The sequence below is a fragment of the Saccopteryx bilineata genome, chromosome 2 (assembly GCF_036850765.1).
Source record: "Saccopteryx bilineata isolate mSacBil1 chromosome 2, mSacBil1_pri_phased_curated, whole genome shotgun sequence".
In the NCBI taxonomy this organism is placed as follows: domain Eukaryota; kingdom Metazoa; phylum Chordata; class Mammalia; order Chiroptera; family Emballonuridae; genus Saccopteryx; species Saccopteryx bilineata.
The window spans coordinates 129,636,265-129,654,934 of NC_089491.1; positions in this window are offsets into that span (position 1 = coordinate 129,636,265).

Genomic DNA, 18,670 nt, shown 5'->3' on the forward strand with positions numbered 1-18,670 from the left:
AAAGAAAATGGAAATAAAATGTTGAATAATTTAATGATGTACATTCTTCAGAGCATATCAACTTTTACTGCTGTTGCTATTTCCAGATTCTATTTTCCAGCCAGCAATTTTTTTTTATGAGCTGAGATATTCACTTGAAACCTTACTCATTCTCAGAGATTCAGCTCGAATATAGAGAGTAGAGCTTTTTCTTTCACCTGAGACTCACTTGAAAGAACTAGAGCTGCTGTCAACTGCTTTCAAAAATTATGAAAATTCTTAAGAATAATATAACAGATTTTTAGGGCACTGGTAATGTATACGTTTCCTATGAAAACTTCAATGCTGAATTTTTAGGTTCCAGATTAAAATACTGGTTAGATGCATCATATGATCCAGGTAAGAGTCCCTAATAAAGACTGTGTCATCATAAAATTAACTATTAATAGCATTTGAAATAATGTAACTAGAAAATAAGAGGGAAGTACAATTTTTGCCCTCAAAACTCTAATTTGAAAAGTTCCATTGAATAATTTTCAATTTGTTGTTGGTGCTATTTCAATGAATTTATTTGTCAAATTCTGCCATTTTTACCTAATACTATGTACACATTTTTACTTTGCCCTTGGCTTTAAAATATAATCCTTATTCCATTCCAGATTGTTTGCCTTCTCAGCTTTGTCTCTGTTAGTTCCTGGCTATATCATTGTCCCCATGCAGTCTTTACCCCATGATATTCTACAAAGTGTCTCCTTCATTCTGCATATGTTTTTCTTCCCCAGGTGAAGTAAATTACAATGATTGATCTCATCCCATCATTGATTTCTAAGCTGCAGCAGAGTAATGTTCCCCCAAAGATACCTTTGTGGTTATCCCAGGAACCTAAAAATGTGCTATGTAACAAAGCAAAGGGGAAATAAGGTTTCAAAAGGAATTGCATTACTTATAAGCTGACCTTAAAATTGAGAGTTTATTCTGGGTTGTCTCAATGTAATTGCAAGAGTCCTTAAAAGTGAAAGAGGAGACAGAAGTGGCATCAGAGGCAGAGATATTTAGTGATGCTACGCTGCTTGCTTTGAGGATAGAAAAAGAGGGTTTGAGCCAAGAAATGCAAGTAGCCTCTAGAAGCTAAAAAAAAAGGCAAGAAACAGATTCTCTACCAGACAGCCTGCAAGGAACACAGCCCTGCCAACACCTTGATGTTAGCCCTGCAAGACTCACTTAGACTTCTGACCTAAAGGACTGTAATACAAATTTATGCTGTGTTAAGCAACTATGTTCGTGAAAATTTGTTACGGCATAATAGAAAACTAACACACAAGCCTTCACTCATTTTTATATCAGCAATTTTCTGCTCTGAATTTTTATCTTCATCAGCAACTTCTACTGATTCTCATTCCACATCAATGATTAGCATTGTTAGCAAATCCTCTCCAGTTAGTTTACTGTACAGTAGTTAGGGTTTTTCATTACTCGATGGAAATCCTATCATTTTAAAGAAATAAAAATAATTAATAAAGGAAAGATTGGAAAAACCCAGGATTAGAGATGATGGAGGCTTGCAGTGACGCTGCGGAGGGGGATCACTCTCCCCAATGTCTGTCACATCACTCACCAGGCTCTCTCACCTGTGGGGCTGCTTCCCCCGTTCCTGAATTCTCCTCTCACCAGATCCAGAGCCACACCCATCAGAATGTACCATGTGTGCCCCTAAATCTGTACCCAGGATACATCCTAATACCCCTTATTGTTATTGCTTATAAAAAAGCTCATGAAGTATCACTTCTTCCTAGGTATTCCACAACTAATTGGAAGAGAAATGGCAATCATCTAACTTATCTAAATAAATAATAATTTCCAAATGCATTAACTTCTAATAATTTCTAATAATAATATGCTGAATTATTTGTCAGAAAACCTTCCTAATTAGTATTTAAGTGCTAAAAATATGGAGCAAACAAGTCTGAAGAAGAAATATGAATTGTAAGATACATAAAAACCATAAAATTTCAAATTTATATCACTTGTCCTAATATAACTTCTTATAATTGTCAAGTACTAAGCTATTTTTCTTAAGATTATATCAAGGTTATCAGTAGACTATTAATGTTTGTATAATTTAAGATGCTTACAATTTGAGAAAATAGCTTGTTATAAAAAAAACCATAAAGTATATATCCTTCTAGAATGTTACTGAATTTTCTCTTTTTCGTTCTTTTTTTAAATTCACTTAGAGAAGAAGAGGCAGACAGACAGATTCCCACATACACCCCAACTGTAATTCACCAGTTGAGTCCACTAGGGGCGATGCTCTGGCCATCTAGGGTGTTGCTGCGTTTCTCAGTAACCAAGCTCTTCTTAGTACTTGAGGCAGAAGTCATGGAGCCATCCTCAGTGCCTGGAGCCAACTCACTTCAATTGAGCCATGGCTGTAGGAGGGGGAGAGAGAGAGAGAGACAGAAAGAGAGAGACAATAGAGAGGGGCAGGGGTGGAGAAGCAGATGGACACTTCTCCTGTGTGCCCTGACTCGGAACCAAACTGGGGCCATCCACACCAGGCCGAAGCTCTACCACTGAGCCAACCACCAGGCCTATTCCTTTCTAAGAAAGTATATAGAAAACTTACCTTGTGTGCCCCAAAATGTTAATTTCTATATTAACAAACAGACAATTAATTTGTTATTTATAAAACTGATGCATATTTGTCTATATCTATAGTTTTTGTACTAGGCTGTAGCATCTACAAGTAGTACCCCTGTATTATGTAACAAGAATAAAGGTGTGGTAGATGCATCCTTTTTAACTTAGCAATGATAATGATTCTAGTTATCAATTTTTTCATCTTTGAACTCACAAGCCCTAAAGTCTCTGGCAGAATGTTTTAACTAGAAAACAGGATATAATAAATATATTATCTTGAAGAACTACCATGAAAACCTCAACACCCTGATTGTGTACCTCAGGGAATAATTTTGAATAATTTGGAAAATTGCTATATTGATGATCTGTTAGAAACAGATAGTCTTGGAATGTCCTTTCTGTAGAAAAGAAATGCCATGCCATAATTTACAGAAAACAAAAAGCAATGGAGAAACTAATACCAAAATATTAATTAATTAAATCCTGTCACCAAAAATGAAATGTATTTCTTAGATTTATACTGAATCAAAAAGATTTTTAAAAAGTCTTCCCAGAGAAACACAATACCACTATATTTTAAGAAACATTTTCTTCTAAGCTGGTAGCCTTTGAAAGAATCTAGCATTTAGGCAAGTCAGCATGAAATAAACTGAGATCAAATAAAAAAAACAACAAAGCTTAGAAAAAATATTCTGACTCTCCTTTTCCTACTCTTTCTTCTGGAAAGTTCAAACAAGAAAATTCTCAACTTTATTCTACTTTTAGAAAACCGCTACTCACTAATAATAGATGTTAAAAAATATCGAAAGATAAAGTAAAAATTGTACTGTTCTACTAATAACCATGACACTATGAACAAACCTAAATGAGGAAAATAGAGAGAGTGAGTAGTGTGGTTGAATAAAGAGGGTTGCTGCAGAGGTTGGTGATTAGAGTAAAAATGCACAAAAGTCAGGCCTTTTAACCTATTGTATAAATAAATAGATAGGTGATAAATGATAGATAGATAGATAATAGATAGATGATAGAGAGTTAGATAGATAATGTATAGATAGATAGATGATAGATAGATATCCAGTTATGCCTTAGAACAGGGGTAGTCAACCTTTTTATACCTACCGCCCACTTTTGTATCTCTGTTAGTAGTAAAATTTTCTAACCTCCCACCAGTTCCTCAGAAATGGTGATTTATAAAGTAGAGAAGTAACTTTACTTTATAAAATTTATAAAGCAGAGTTACAGCAAGTTAAAGCATATAATAATAATTACTTACCAAGTACTTTATGTTGGATTTTCACTAAGTTTGGCAGAATAAATCTTTATAAAACAACTTACTATAGTTAAATCTATCTTTTTACTTATACTTTGGTTGCTCTGCTACTGCCCACCATGAAAGCTGGAACACCCATTAGTGGGCAGTAGGGACCAGGTTGACTACCATTGAAAATTACCTCTATAGCGTCTAGAAAGAATTTTTTAAATCAGACTGAAGATTAATTTTATCAATTTATTTTTTTCTGATTCAGTTGAGATAATTGTTTTCCTTCAATTAATGTCTTAAATTGATAAATTTTCTAATGTGGAATAATTCTTGCATTCTTAGATTAAATTCTACTTGATCATTAGAAAATATTTTAAATAATTTTTTTACTTTTGCATGTGTTATAACTTAAATCAGCGATTCTCAAACTTTTTGAAATCAGGGTTCATTTAAAATCTTACAAATAATTGTAGGCACACTATATACAAATTTCTGAAAAATATGTTATAATAATTAAGACAAATATTTAAGAAAAAATAAAGTCCAAGCATACTTTATGGTAATTAAATGAAATAAATATGAAAAAATTAAATTTATTCTGACATTAAAAAACATTTTTATGTTACATTTTTTTGTTATGCTTTTTAGAATTCATAAAAAAGAGGGGTTAAAAATTAAAAATGACAAAAAATTATCTTTTTATATGTATAGATACATTCTTAGTAAGATTTAGTAAATTCGGCAGGTCCTGGCACAAATGTATTAAGTTTTGTCATTCTTGTGTTTATGAGAAACATGAGCCTGATATGTCCTAGCAATTTCTTCAATGTTTGGACATACATTTGAAAGACAAACTCTCATTTCCTTGTCAATACATTGAAAAATTCCTCTCTTTTTACTCTTAATTGTGTTGAGGGTAGAAAATCCTAATTCACATAAATAGAAGTTGAAAATTCTAGTAAAATGTTCAAAGCTTTTTTAGATATTGCCACATATTTTCTTTTATAAAATTGCAAAAGTCTTCAAGAGATAATTTCTTATGTTTAATCATCAATCCAAAACCCCCACCATATATATCATCTTAACTTTGTACCAAACAAAGGATAGAAAAAACTTGCCTTCAGTCTTTCCAGGGAACATGAGCACCACAGCTTAACAGCCTTTGCAACCTAATCAGGCAAGTGAGGTGGGGAGTTGGGCAGACTGTCAGCTGACAGCCAATTCCCCGCACCCCTGTGCCCCCCAAATCTAAACTCCATGGATTTTTGGTCCCCAACAGTCACATATTTCTCTGGAATACCATAGGGCACACATGGAAATCTTCTAGGGCACACCGGTGTGCCCCGATGCACACTTTGAGAACCACTGACTTAAATGACTGTATCATTCTCTTTATTTCTTACTTCATTTTTCAGTTTGAAATTAAAGTTACATTCACTTCATAAAACTAAGTGGAAAACTTCTATTTTTTATTCTATAATAATATATAGAAACGTAATATGTTTCTTAAATATTTTCACAAACTCATCAATAAAGTCATATGGTCTGTGACTTCTTATTGAGGGTGAAGGATGGGCTCTAATCACCACTTGGGTTTCTTTAGTAGATAATAAATAATGGTGTACTCAAGTTTTCCATTTTGTTCTGTTCCAATTTTGCCATTTTATGTATTTCTCCAAATTTTAAAAATTTCTGGTAAATACTTAAAATTTATTAACATATAATTATTCATGATATTCCTCTGCTATCTTGCAAATCACCATTATATATGTAATCAGATATTTCTTTCTCATTCTGGATTTTATCTATATTTAAAGTTCTTCTTTCTCTTCTTGATCTGTTACCTGATGGTTGTGTGTTCATTAATCTTTTCAGTGAACGATGTTTTTGGTTAAACTTCTTTTATTTGATTGTTCTCTGTTTCATTGATCTCTTCCTTACCTTCTACTTATTTGTCTGGATTTGTTTTCTTTTCATTCTGTCAGTGTTTTACTATTTCTTGAAGTGAATGCTTGTCTCAGGTTTTTCTTTTTAATCTCTTTTAGTCTGTGATGAGTGTACTTAGAGCTGTAAGTCTTTAAGCAAAAATTTTCTGTGTTACAGGTTTTGACATGCTGTTTCTAATGTTATGCAGTCATAGGTATTTTAAAATTTGTCTTATGTGACCCTCATTCACACAAGAATATTTAGTAGTACTTATTTATTTATTTATTTTTCCTTTTTGCATTTTTCTGAAGCTGGAAGTGGTGAGGCAGTCAGACAGACTCCCGCATGCGCCCAACCTGGATCCACTTGGCATGCCCACCAGGGGGTGATGCTCTGCCCATCTGGGGCATCGCTCTGCTGCAACCAGAGCCATTCTAGTGCCTGAGGCAGAGGCCACAGAGCATCCTTAGCACCCGGGCCAACTTTGCTCCAATGGAGCCTTGGCTGCGGGAGGGGAAGAGAGAGACAGAGAGGAAGGAGAGGGGGAAGGGTGGAGAAGCAGATGGGAGCTTCTCCTGTATGCCCTGGCCAGGAATCGAACCTGGGACTCCCACATGCCAGGCTGTCGCTCTTCCCCTGAGCCAACCGTCCTGGGCCATATTTTTATTTTTTATTATTTCATTTAAGTGAGAGGAGGGGAGATAGAAAGACACAGTCCTGTGTGTTCCCTGACTGTGATCCACCTGGCTATTTTTAGTGCCTGAGACAGAGGCAGTGCTGATGCACTCGAATCAATCGATCCATGGCTGCATGAGGGGAAGAGAGAGAGAGAGAGAGAGAGAGAGAGGTGAAGGAAAAGGAGGAGAAGCAAATGGTTGCTTTTTCTGTGTGCCCTGACCAGAAATCAAAACCAGAAATTCCACACACTGGATTGACACACTACCACTGAGCCAACTGGCAAGGACATTTCGTAGTATTTTTTAGTTTCTAGATGTATTAAATTTCAAGCTATTCTCTTGTTATTGATTTTATTTTATTGTATTATAATCAAAGAAGATCATATTTTAGATGTTGAATCTTTGAATTTATGGAGTTTCTTCTGATGCTTAGAACAAAATAGATTTCTGTAACAGACTGAGAAGAATGGATGTTTTATATTTATTCTAGTTCTTGGGTTTTAGATTCATTGTTTATTTTAATATATATATATATAGATATAGATATAGATAGATAGATTTGTTTTGAAGAGTTTAAAGTCACCTTGAATTTATTTTTCTGATATTAGAATTGCTATTCCAGTTTACTTTTGGTTAAGATTTTCTTGGGGTATCTTTTTTTTCTCTATCATTATATTAAAACTTCTGTTGTTCTTTTCTTTGAAGTGAGTCTCAGACTTTTGATTGATGTATAAAGAATTTTCTCTTGATTATTGTTATATCAGTACTGCTTTCTGTCATGTTATTTTATATTTTCTATCTGTCATCACTTTTAGTTCTTTTATCTTCTTTTAGGCCTGGATTTACTATATAGTCTTCTGATTTAAAAGGTAAACATGGGCCCTGGCCAGTTGGTTCAGTGGTAGAGCATCAGCCCAGCGTATGGATGTCCCAGACTCAATTTTCAGCCAGGGCACACAGGAGAAGCACCCATCTGCTTCTCCACCCTTACCCTTCTCTCTATTTCTCTCTTCCCCTCCCACAGCCAAGGCTCCATTGGAGCAAAGTTGGCCTTGGTGTTGAGGATGGCTCCATGGCCTCCACGTCAGGCACTAGAATGGCTCGGGTTGCAATGGAACAACAGCCCAGATGGGCAGAGCATCGCCTCCTAGTGGGCATGCTGGGTGGATCCTAGTCAGGCTCATGTGAGAGTCTGTCTCTCTGCCTTCCCCACTTCTCAATTCAGAAAAATAGAAAAACATTTTTTAATAAAAATAAAAAATAAAAGGTAAACATATTCATTTTACTTATCTAGTCTTTAATCTTTTCTACTACGACTCAGGCTTATATATTTTTTCTATAAATTCCTGTAGCTTAATAATATCCTTATCTTCCTCCAGAACAAAGAGATGCCTTAGGATTTATAATTTTCCTTAGTCTCCCTGCATTCTCCAACACTCTGCCTTCTCATCATATTTTATCTTCTATAAATCTAGTCCTGAAAAATTTTATAGAGAAAATTATGTAGAGAGAGAGATAAATAGACATACAGATCAATATATTGATAAATAAGATGTATTTAGTTCTTGTATTTGTGGACAAAAGTAAACATTTTATCCTTAACTCAATGTCACTTTCAATGTCATAGGCAATAACCCTAAATTTATTTTCAGGTATTTGTTAGAGTACTTTCTTAAAAAATGATGTGAATAAATCTTTGGATTATATATTCTTTGATGATTTTCACTTAAGAATAACTGTAATTCATTTTCACATTTAAATAATATATTAGCTGGATAGCTATTATTGGTTCCAAGTTTTTTTTCTTCAAAGCTTTAAAAATATAACTTCGTCATTAACTTGCATTGTTACATGCCGATGAAATATCCAAGGTTATTTTTATTATTTTTTATTTGTAGATGATCTGCTCTTCTTTAGAAGTTTCTGGGTTTTTTTTTTCTTTCTGTCTTTTTTTGGGGAAGGGATGGAAATCTCTAGGCCATCTCAATCATTGCAATCTCAAATATTTAATTTATCTTCTTCTTTTCTGAGACCTCCTGGTCATTGCTTACACCAAAAGTATCTATTGATATTTTTCTCCCAGGACTCCCATAAATGTTGAAAATTCTTCTTTTATTCTTGAAATCTAATTTTTAAAAAGATTTTTTATTTAAAAATATTTTCCATTTTCTTATCACATCTGATACCATCTAAGAAATGTGATAATTACTTACCTTCCAGAAAATTACATTTTTGATGTCATTTATTTTGTTGTGCAAAAGATTATCAGTCTCTATTCCACCTTTTATGCTGTTCAATGCATGGGAGTGTTTATATAAGACACAGGGCGAGGCAGGACCAGTATTATTGCAGAAGTGGTTGGACACCTCTGTGGATTGGGTTTGACCAAAAATCACTCTGTCCTGACACTGCAGGGTCTGCTCTTTCCAGGAGCATTCTTCCTGATGATGATCTCCCAGCACTCAAATGTAGATATAGAAAAGGTGGAAGGAAGAGAACATCTAAGAACTGGTGGGTAGGATATTTCTTTTTTATATTTTTGTCACTCCAACAAAGCTTGATTTCTACTTGATCTCTGCCTTTAGTCTTAGGCTAGTGCTAATTGGCACTGATGGTTTCTGCCTTTCAGTTCCAATGGGCAGGAAAGGATCTTCTCAGAGCAGGCAAATGACCACCCAATATAACCTTTATTCTCAGCAGACCTTCCATCCATGGCCATCAATTTCTCCTCACACCACAGCCCAAACAGTTTCTGTCTCTAAGGAGTTTCAGGTTGTCTATGTCAAGTACAATAAATACCTAATGATTCTTCTCTTTGCTCCTTCAGCCTCTCTAGGGATAGATGTGGAAAAAGAGGTGACAAACTGCTTTTTATTATCTCCTTAGCAGCTAGAGCTAAAATTAACTTCTCCGAACCTTTCTGTCCTCCTTAATACATTTTTTTTTTATCAATTCTCCTTAAAGGGCATAAAAGAGGTTTACAGTCTGCTAATTCTGTTGCTATTTCTTTAAAATTTTCAGATAAATAGGACCATAGCATGGGCTGAAGCTCAGGTATGTGTTTAAGAACAAAGTAACATTACAATTATCGCTTAGTAATTACTTAGTATTTTTAAAAGTTAGTGAATATCCTGAAGTAAGAATACCAAAGATCAAAAATTGGATGACGCTCAGACATAGAGTAATTTTTTGGTATAGATTTTGAATATATAACATACAATTAAAAATAAACATTCAGACATTACTGTTTTCATGAGACTGAGTCGAAGTTGTTTTAAATGCCTTTATTCTAATTGAGCAAATCCTCTATATTAATCTGTGTCATATTTATTTATTGCCTATCATGAACCAAGCACTGCAACATGCTTTCATTTATCGCTTAGGAAACTGCTTCCATATACATTGTCCTGTATGATTCTTTAGCCACACAACAGGTAAAATAACTTACTCTAGAATCCAGTCTCCTGCTTGCAGAATTTCAATACTTTTCTAGACTACAGCAGAGTTAACTGCAATTATAATTAGTAATACAAGCCAACCCTTTTCCTCTTTACTTCCAATGCTCTCATTCTGATTCCCAGCTGCCCAGGTTCCCATGCTAGTTCAAATTTCATAGAAATGACATGTTCACAGACTTTGACACTCACCATCTCATGAAACCTCACTTCTGTCCCATTCTTCCGGTGTTTTAGCATGTGATTGCCAGCTCATTGATTTGAGGGGTTTTGTTTTTGTTCTTAATTCTATTAAATCAAAGTATATTTTAAATACATGGGGGATTTAGTTATGAAAGAAAATCTGTGGTTAATTATTTTGTAATACCTTCTCACTTACCTGTTTAGTAAGTTGAGTTTCTCATGTGTCAGATTTTCTTTATATAAGGGGATCTTGTAACTGATAATGTATTAATTTGCCTCTCTCTCAAAGGGTATTTCCATAATGATCAGAAACTTCCAATGCCTTAATTCAAGGGAATGAATAATGTGTTAATTTCCAGCCCTGTGGCAAGGCTAGTGGGAGAAGTATTTTTGAACCATGGGGTGTATGAGTAGCAAGAATTGGGCTTGACATGAGCTTAGTCACCGTATGTAGGCAGCTGTGCCCTCACTGCCCACTCAACAATTTCTCTGAGTAGCCAACCAAAAGCTATAGGTATGTAAAAGCTCACGACTCCACTTCAGAAAATAAAAAGCTCCACACTTTTAGAACCATTTAGAGCCATGTACATTTATATATGCATTAATTATGTGCATGTTAATTATGTACAAAGCATATTAGTATAAAATTAAATTTTATCCAAGGTAAATTACAAAATCATGTTAGCATATTTTGCTTTATTTTATGCACTCCTATCACCTGAAAAGAATTAGATCAATTGACCCTGCCTGGTTGGCTCAGAGGTTGGCTCAGTGGATAGCACGTAAGACCACTATGCAGATGTCCTGCGTTCGACCCCACTCAGAGCATACCGGAGAAGCAACCATCTGCTTCTCCTCTTCCCTCTCCCCCTTCTCTCTTCCCCTCTCACAGCCAGTGGCCCAGCTGGTTCGAGCATCGGCCTCAGGTGCTGAGGATAGTTGGGCTGATTTAAGCATTGGCCTAAGACGGAGGTTGCCAAGTGGATCCTGGTTGAGGCGCATGTGAGAGTTTGTTTCTCTATCTCCTCTGCGCTCACTTAAAAAAAAGAAAAAAATAGATCGCTAAAGTCATGATTTTGAGTTTTTATTGAGTTTTTCAATGAAGTTCTTACCATGGCCTAAATATCTCTTTGTGATCTGTGTCTCAGCTCATACCCCACCTTTCTTTTTTTTGCTCACTCTGTTCTGGCCACACTGGATCCTTGCTGCTCCATGATCACAACAATCATGCTCCTGCATTATTGTCGTCTCATATACTCTTGTCCCAAATTTCTTCCAGGACCAAGTCTTCTTTAATGACCCCGTGTACATGACACCTACACCATCTGCTTCCTATCTCCACGTCCTATGCATTTTATACCCCTTATCACCTTCTGGCATATAATAACATTTATTTATGTATTCTTTGTCTTTCCCTACCGAAATGTGAATTCTCTGAGAGCAAATATTTGGCCTTGTTGTGAAACCATTGTGCCTAGGAAAAGAATTGGGGATTCAACAATTATTTGTTAATAAATAAACCAAAAAAGAGAATTTAATCATGTTTATTGTAGCATTATTCACAAAAAAGCAAAGGTATGAAAACAACTCAAATTCCCATCTATGGATAGATGAGTAAAAAGATATGGTATATATACATAAAGAAATATTATTCAGCTATGAGAAAGGAGGATACTGCCATTTGTGACAAGATAGATGGACCTTGAACAGATTATACAAATACTAAGCAAAGGAGGTCAGATGAAGACAAGTACTATATGCTATCACTTGTATGTGAAACCTGAAAAAGTCAAACCAATCAACCAACCAAACAAAAAACAGAACAACAATAGAACAGTGGTTACCAGGAGCTAAGGGGTGAAAGGATAAGGTTGATGGTATTTAAGAATACAACCTTATAACAAATACTACATGAGCCAGAGAGATCTAATGTACAGTATATTGGCTATAAATAATCATATTGTAAGATGGAATGTGGTAAATATTGTTGAAATGGCAACCATATTATAATACATAATTATATCAAAATAACAGGCTGTACACAAATTTACACAATGTTATATGTCACATTTATCCAATTAAAAATAAGAACTTCAGAGATCCCAGGCACTGCAAAGGTTTGGGGAAGACTTTTATGAAACACAAAGTGAAAATAAATTCTAACATGTAAAATAAAAAATAAAAAACTAAAACAAAAGAGAATTTAAGGACCATCCATGTTACAATAGAATCATATAATTCTGAAGGAATGCCATATCAATGAAAGTGGCGTAATGTTTCTGAAATGCCTTAAGATGCATAATGGTTTTCATAAATAAAGACAATTTTTACTGGATTCTATACTTTGTATAATTCATAAGTATTGCTTTTAACAGTTAACACTTATGGAGGACTGAGTATTTAGTTATCTAAATCTTGTTTAATTGGACATATTTGGAGATAAAATATGCTGATAAAATCAATGAAAACCTAAGTACCTTTGTGCAAGTTTTAAGATATTTATTTCTATGCTATCAACTGATAGATCAGTAATCATGTTTTGTGATTGAGATTTCCAGTTATCAGAGTTCACATTTGAACAATATCATAAAACTGAATAAGTAGATGTGGCTTAAATTCCACCATACAACTCAGGTACAAAAAACATGACGTCACTATATTTGGCAGCCAAATCAACTGTACCTCTATGCTTTTCTTTGTCACTGTGGCTAGAAATTCAACTACAGTCATTATTGGGCCATATCTACTCCTTTGAACCTAAGGTTCTAGGAAAATTCCTGGGCCCTGTGCAGTCCAGAAAATGAATGGTCTCAGTCTTTTGTTCTCACCGATGGCTGAAGGCATGTTTATATATATTTCAAGTTGACATTTTCTCTTGGAAGAGGTAACATGCCACATGCAATAGAAAGTTGAGTGCTGCCAGACTGACCTTCTATTTCCAACGTATCCTCTTTTGCCTTCCTCAAACATAAAAAAAAACAAACTCTAAACACTAAAGACCCAGCTTACCAGGCTTTATGGCAGATTGGATTAGACATGTAATACAGACTGGGCAATGAGCTAAAAAGTAGAAGCTCATTGGTATTGCATTTGCCATGGTTCTTCCTCTATTCTGCTTCCTGGAACAATGACATAAAGCTGGAGGTACATACAGATGCCCAACCAAAAACAAAAGAATAAAAATCTTGCTAAGATGACAGAATAGAGACCAGCAAGAGCCTGTCGTTGACATTGCTAAACAGCTGAGACAATGCCAAGAACAAAGCACCTATGGACTTAAGTTTATGTCTGAAAAATAAACACCTATTTCCTGACCTGTGGTGGCAAAGTCGATAAAGCATAGACCTGAAATGCTGAAGTCGCTGGTTCGAAAACCTGAGCTTGTCTGGTCAAGGCACATATGAAAAGCAACTATGAGTACTTCCTGCTCCTCATCTCTCTCTCTCCTTTCTCTAAAAATCAATAAATAAAATCTTTTTTAAAAATCACAGGTAATAATAAATAGGCATCTATTTGTTTAATATAGTTTAAAATCCTCTTGGTTGCAGCTGAACACATCTCTAATTGCAATTCCAGCCTTGGTTAAGCGGATCTTTGTCTAGCAGGGTAAGCCTGCTGCCTGGGGTCCCACTCTCCAGGGATATCATGTTGTCATTTTCCATAGCGAATGCTGCCTCTTTGGTCTACTATGATAAAGTGGTACAGTTGTCTGCTATTCTAGGTAAGGCTTTGAAAGCCTGCCTCCTCCCAGGACTGGTGAATTTCACCTTCGCCAAGAGTGAGCAGTTCCAGCCTTTCCCCTCCAAGTACTATGTTTATTCTCTTCCTCTTTGGAAAGATCAAGCATACTCACTGCAAATGAACCTTTAGACTTAAATTGGAACCTCCTTTTAAGGTTTAAAATATAGTAACCATAGAATCTGAAGTTTAATTTAGACTAGTTTTTGTGTCTGAGAAAGTTCAGTTCAATGGATGAGGCAGGACAGCAAGGGATCCAGGGACAGTGATAAACATGGTCTACTATATCCCAGACATTTGGTGAGGCCCTGGAGATACTAAACAAAGGAATCAAATAAAAGAATAAATAGCTGACCCTAGACAGGTAAGAAAGAGCCAAATGATAAAATATCTTGAATAGCAAGATTAAAAGTTTGTGTTTTATTCTGATGTTGAAAGATGAACAACCAAGGAAAACCCCGGTGACATAAATTTCAGAAAAAATCAGTCTAAATTCGATTTAACAAATGTAGATTAAGACTCTCCCATGGGCCTGGTGGTGTGCCAGGCCGTGGAGATGGGGTGATGAATGTCTGTGAGGGGACTCTGGGAGACAGTGCCCAGAAAGAGACCAGAACTAACTAAATCGCTTTATTAAGTTCCTTGACAGTAGAATGTGAAGAAATGAATGGCAGCAACCTATCAGTTCCCTTACAGCTCCCTGTCAATGTAATCTAAGAAAAAAGAAACTTAACCTTTCTGAATAAGGAATGCAAGCCACTGATCTTTAACAATTTTAAACTAATATTTCTGATAGTATTAAAATCTTATAAATATCTTTCAAAATTAAAGTAACTAATACAGTAGTTGAAATCCAACCCAGCTCACCCTAATTCTTTTAAGTAATCCTTATAAGTACTTAAAGCTGTTGTTGTTTTTTATTGTGATTCACCACAATTATAATATTTATCAAAGAAATGGCAGAGATAGATTACACCAGGTCAAAGAGTCCAAAGAAGTTTTTTGTTTTTGGGTTTTTTTTGTTTTTTGTTTTTTACAGAAACAGAATGAGAGTCAGAGAGAGGAATAGATTGGGACAGACAGACAGTAACAGAGAGAGATGAGAAGCATCAATCATTAGTTTTTTGTTGCGACACCTTAGTTGTTCATTGATTGCTTTCTCATATGTGCCTTAATGGTGGGCCTTCAGCAGACCGAGTAACCCCTGGCTCAAGCCAGCGACCTTGGGTCCAAGCAGGTGAGTTTTGCTCAAACCAGATGAGCCTGCGCTCAAGCTGGCGACCTTGGGGTCTCGAACCTGGGTCCTCCACATCCCAGTTCTATGCTCTATCCACTGTGCCACTGCCTGGTCAGGCAAGAAGATTTTATTTAAGACTTGCAATAAGGCAAAGAGATTGAATTCACTCCACTGAAACAAAAGCTGGAGAATTTTTAAGTGATGAGATGACTAGTGAAAAAGTACTGGAGGACTTTATAGGAGAGATTAGTCAATGTGATTAGGCCATTTGTGTTTGCTAATTGGCACTAAATTAAAATTAGGTACTTACCCTACCATAAACTGGTAGATAAGGGTGCTATCTTCCAGAATTTTGACATTTCAAAGGAACAGCTCTTAGGCCTTTGAGAAGGACATTCCTGGGTTGTATTGTAAAACTGGCAAGATCTGGGAGAAGGCTTACTTTTCCAGGGGGCAGAGAAAAAATATACAAGAGCAGTTTTCAAAAGTAAGTGCTCTGAGACAAAGGAGGTTAGGGACCTATAGTAAGGAAGATGCATGTGACCAGGCGGTGGCGCAGTGGATAGAGCGTCGGACTGGGATGCGGAGATGCATGTGTAAAGTTTAATTGAGCTGAGGGGAATGTTAAGGCAGCTTGGTCATAACTACTGATTGTTTAAGTCAATGTTTCTTAAGATAATATTTAACCTCATATTTAATACCAAAATGTCTTACATTTAACCTTGTATAATTAGACAATGATTATCTGATTGTGTGAGCCTAAGGAAATAACTGCCTATGACTCTCAGGTGGACCACATATGTCAGCAGATGCCTTCTAATCATTAACTCTGCTTGTCTTTTTTCCATGTGTCCAACAAACCATGTGTCAGTACATGGACATTAAGTGTCAAGAAAAGCTGTCATTACAGGCAAGCGGTCTTCTTCTACCTTAATATTTTGACACTCGGTGTTATGGCTGTTATGCATAAAATTATCAGATCTAAAAATGTAAGTAGACAGATCTAAACCATAATAAGTTTAATTTGGGAAAATAAACCTTATAATAATATCTGTTCTAGGACTCTCTCATTGGTGCCATTAAAAAGTCCTACATCAAAAGTCAATATATTCTAAGTAGTACTTTATCTTTAGTTTTGCTCTTAAAATAAATGACACTGAAAACGTGTGTGCAATACATTTTTTACAAATCAAACCAAAATAAAGACAGTGACTTTTTTATATTTTGACAGTCGTTAGTTGATTCTGAAAGCATTTAACCATAAGATGGATATAAACATAAACATAAAGAAAGGCTATTTCTTTTCAAAACTGAAGGAAGAAATTGAAAAGAAAAACATCTAAGATAAAGTTATCCAAATTCATTCTTAGTTAGGGAATGTGAAAATTGGTGGTCTCTTCTCCTGCCCATGCTATATATACAATTCAAACCTTTCCAAGTCTCCACTGAAAAGAATGTATGGTCCTTTTGTGCAGAATTTATTCTAACATGGTTTAGGAAGCAGAATTATAAAATTACTTCTTTACCTTTGACTTGCTTTTTGTTTGTTTATTTGTTTGTTTATTTCACATTACATGACCTTGCTTAGAACAACATTTAGTTTTTGAGGCTTTATCTTAATTCTTTTCTTATATGCCTTTTCTTTATCTCTATATATCCAGCTGTGTGTATCAGTGTGTATTTTAATCATTATTATCTTAGATTCTGGATCTTTCTCTCAGCCAGCCATCAGAATTCCTATATTCCTATAGTTTTTAAGCTTCCTACCAACATCGAATGGGATAAGAAACAGCTACCGCAATAGGAAAGAACAGCATGTAGAATATGTAAATTAGTGTTTTTTGTTTCCAGAGAGATCAAGTTGCTGGTAAAATGTGAGGTCTTGAGGCAAAAAAAAAAAAAAAAAAAAAAAAAAAAATATATATATATATATATATATTTTTTTTTTATACACACACACATACATACTTAAATTAAAAAAATTAATGGGTATTTTATAGCTTCATATTCATTTATCCCCTAATTTTGTGTAAATATATATATATACACACACATAGAGTCAGTTTTTAAGTACAGTACTGGCTTACAGGTTTGGTTTGTTTTTCTTTTGTTTTTATTAATTTTGAACAGCAAGTTAAACTTGTCTTTAACATCTTTAACATAGCTTTCTCTGCCACATTCAAATGACATTAAAAATATTTTACATATAGTAGTATTTTTAACTGTTTTATGTCACTCCTAAGAGAAATGCAAAATTTTCACTTATGCCAAAATATTTCAATCATTTTCGTGTGTTAATATCTCTTTCTGGCTTATAGGAAAAATTCTTAATGTTTACCAAAAATAACAAAGATAAAAAATTTATCCCCCCCCAAATAAATTACTTGATTTTTGAGTTACATGGAATGTCTTTGTCTTGTTTTTATTATTATGAGAAATACACACTGAAAAATGAAGATATAAGCTCCATGGTTTACAATGCACTAACATTATTTTGCATTCAACAGTCCATCAAATTTGATTAAAACAAAAAAGATATTTCTTATAAAGATACCTGACAGGCCTGCTAGTAAATGACTGCTAACCCTGGAAGAAACATAAGGTCATAATATTTATAAAATTTATAATGTTTCAATTCATGCTAATTTCTATATATTGAACTTAATCTCAGACTGCTAATAAATGATCATTGCCAAAATATATATTAATATGATACTTAATCACATGCATAAAGTCTGTACACGAATGTTTAACCAACTTTATTATTGCCAAAACTTGGAACCAACCAAGTTGTCTTTCAGTAAGTGACTGGATAAACCAGGCGTGGCCAACAGTTTTTGCCCCCGGGCCAGATTAGAAAGAAAACTTTTTTCACGGGCCAGACAAAATATTAAAATTTTAAAAATGTTAAATACAAAAAAAATTTGTTTAAGTAAACAAAATTTTATTATGTAATTTGTTTATGAATAAATGTAAGTAAGTTAGTACAACAAATTAACAAAAAAACTAATGTGATGTGTTGAGGTGCTTTGCATTGCCTACTATTTTTTTAATATCTGGAACTATACTTGTAGTAGCTATTCTTAACACAGCCTCCAAATGTAAATCATTCAATCTTGATCTTGTTATAAACTTTTATTTAGAATCATTAAAGAAAAAGTTTGTTCACAAATATAAGTTGAGCTGAAGATTACTAAATATTCCTTGGCAAGTTTTTTTTTTTAATTTCCATATTTTCCATTATTCGATTGCTTATAAAAATTGCACAGACAAGTACAAAGGTTGTAAATCTTTATAATGGAATTTTTTTAAAAAAATAAAGAAATATGCCCTGGCCGGTTGGCTCAGCGGTAGAGCGTCGGCCTAGCGTGTAGAGGACCCGGGTTCGATTCCCGGCCAGGGCACACAGGAGAAGCGCCCGTTTGCTTCTCCACCCCTCCTCCGCGCTTTCCTCTCTGTCTCTCTCTTCCCCTCCCGCAGCCGGGGCTCCATTGGAGCAGGGATGGCCCGGGCGCTGGGGATGGCTCTGTGGCCTCTGCCTCAGGCGCTAGAGTGGCTCTGGAAGCAACATGGA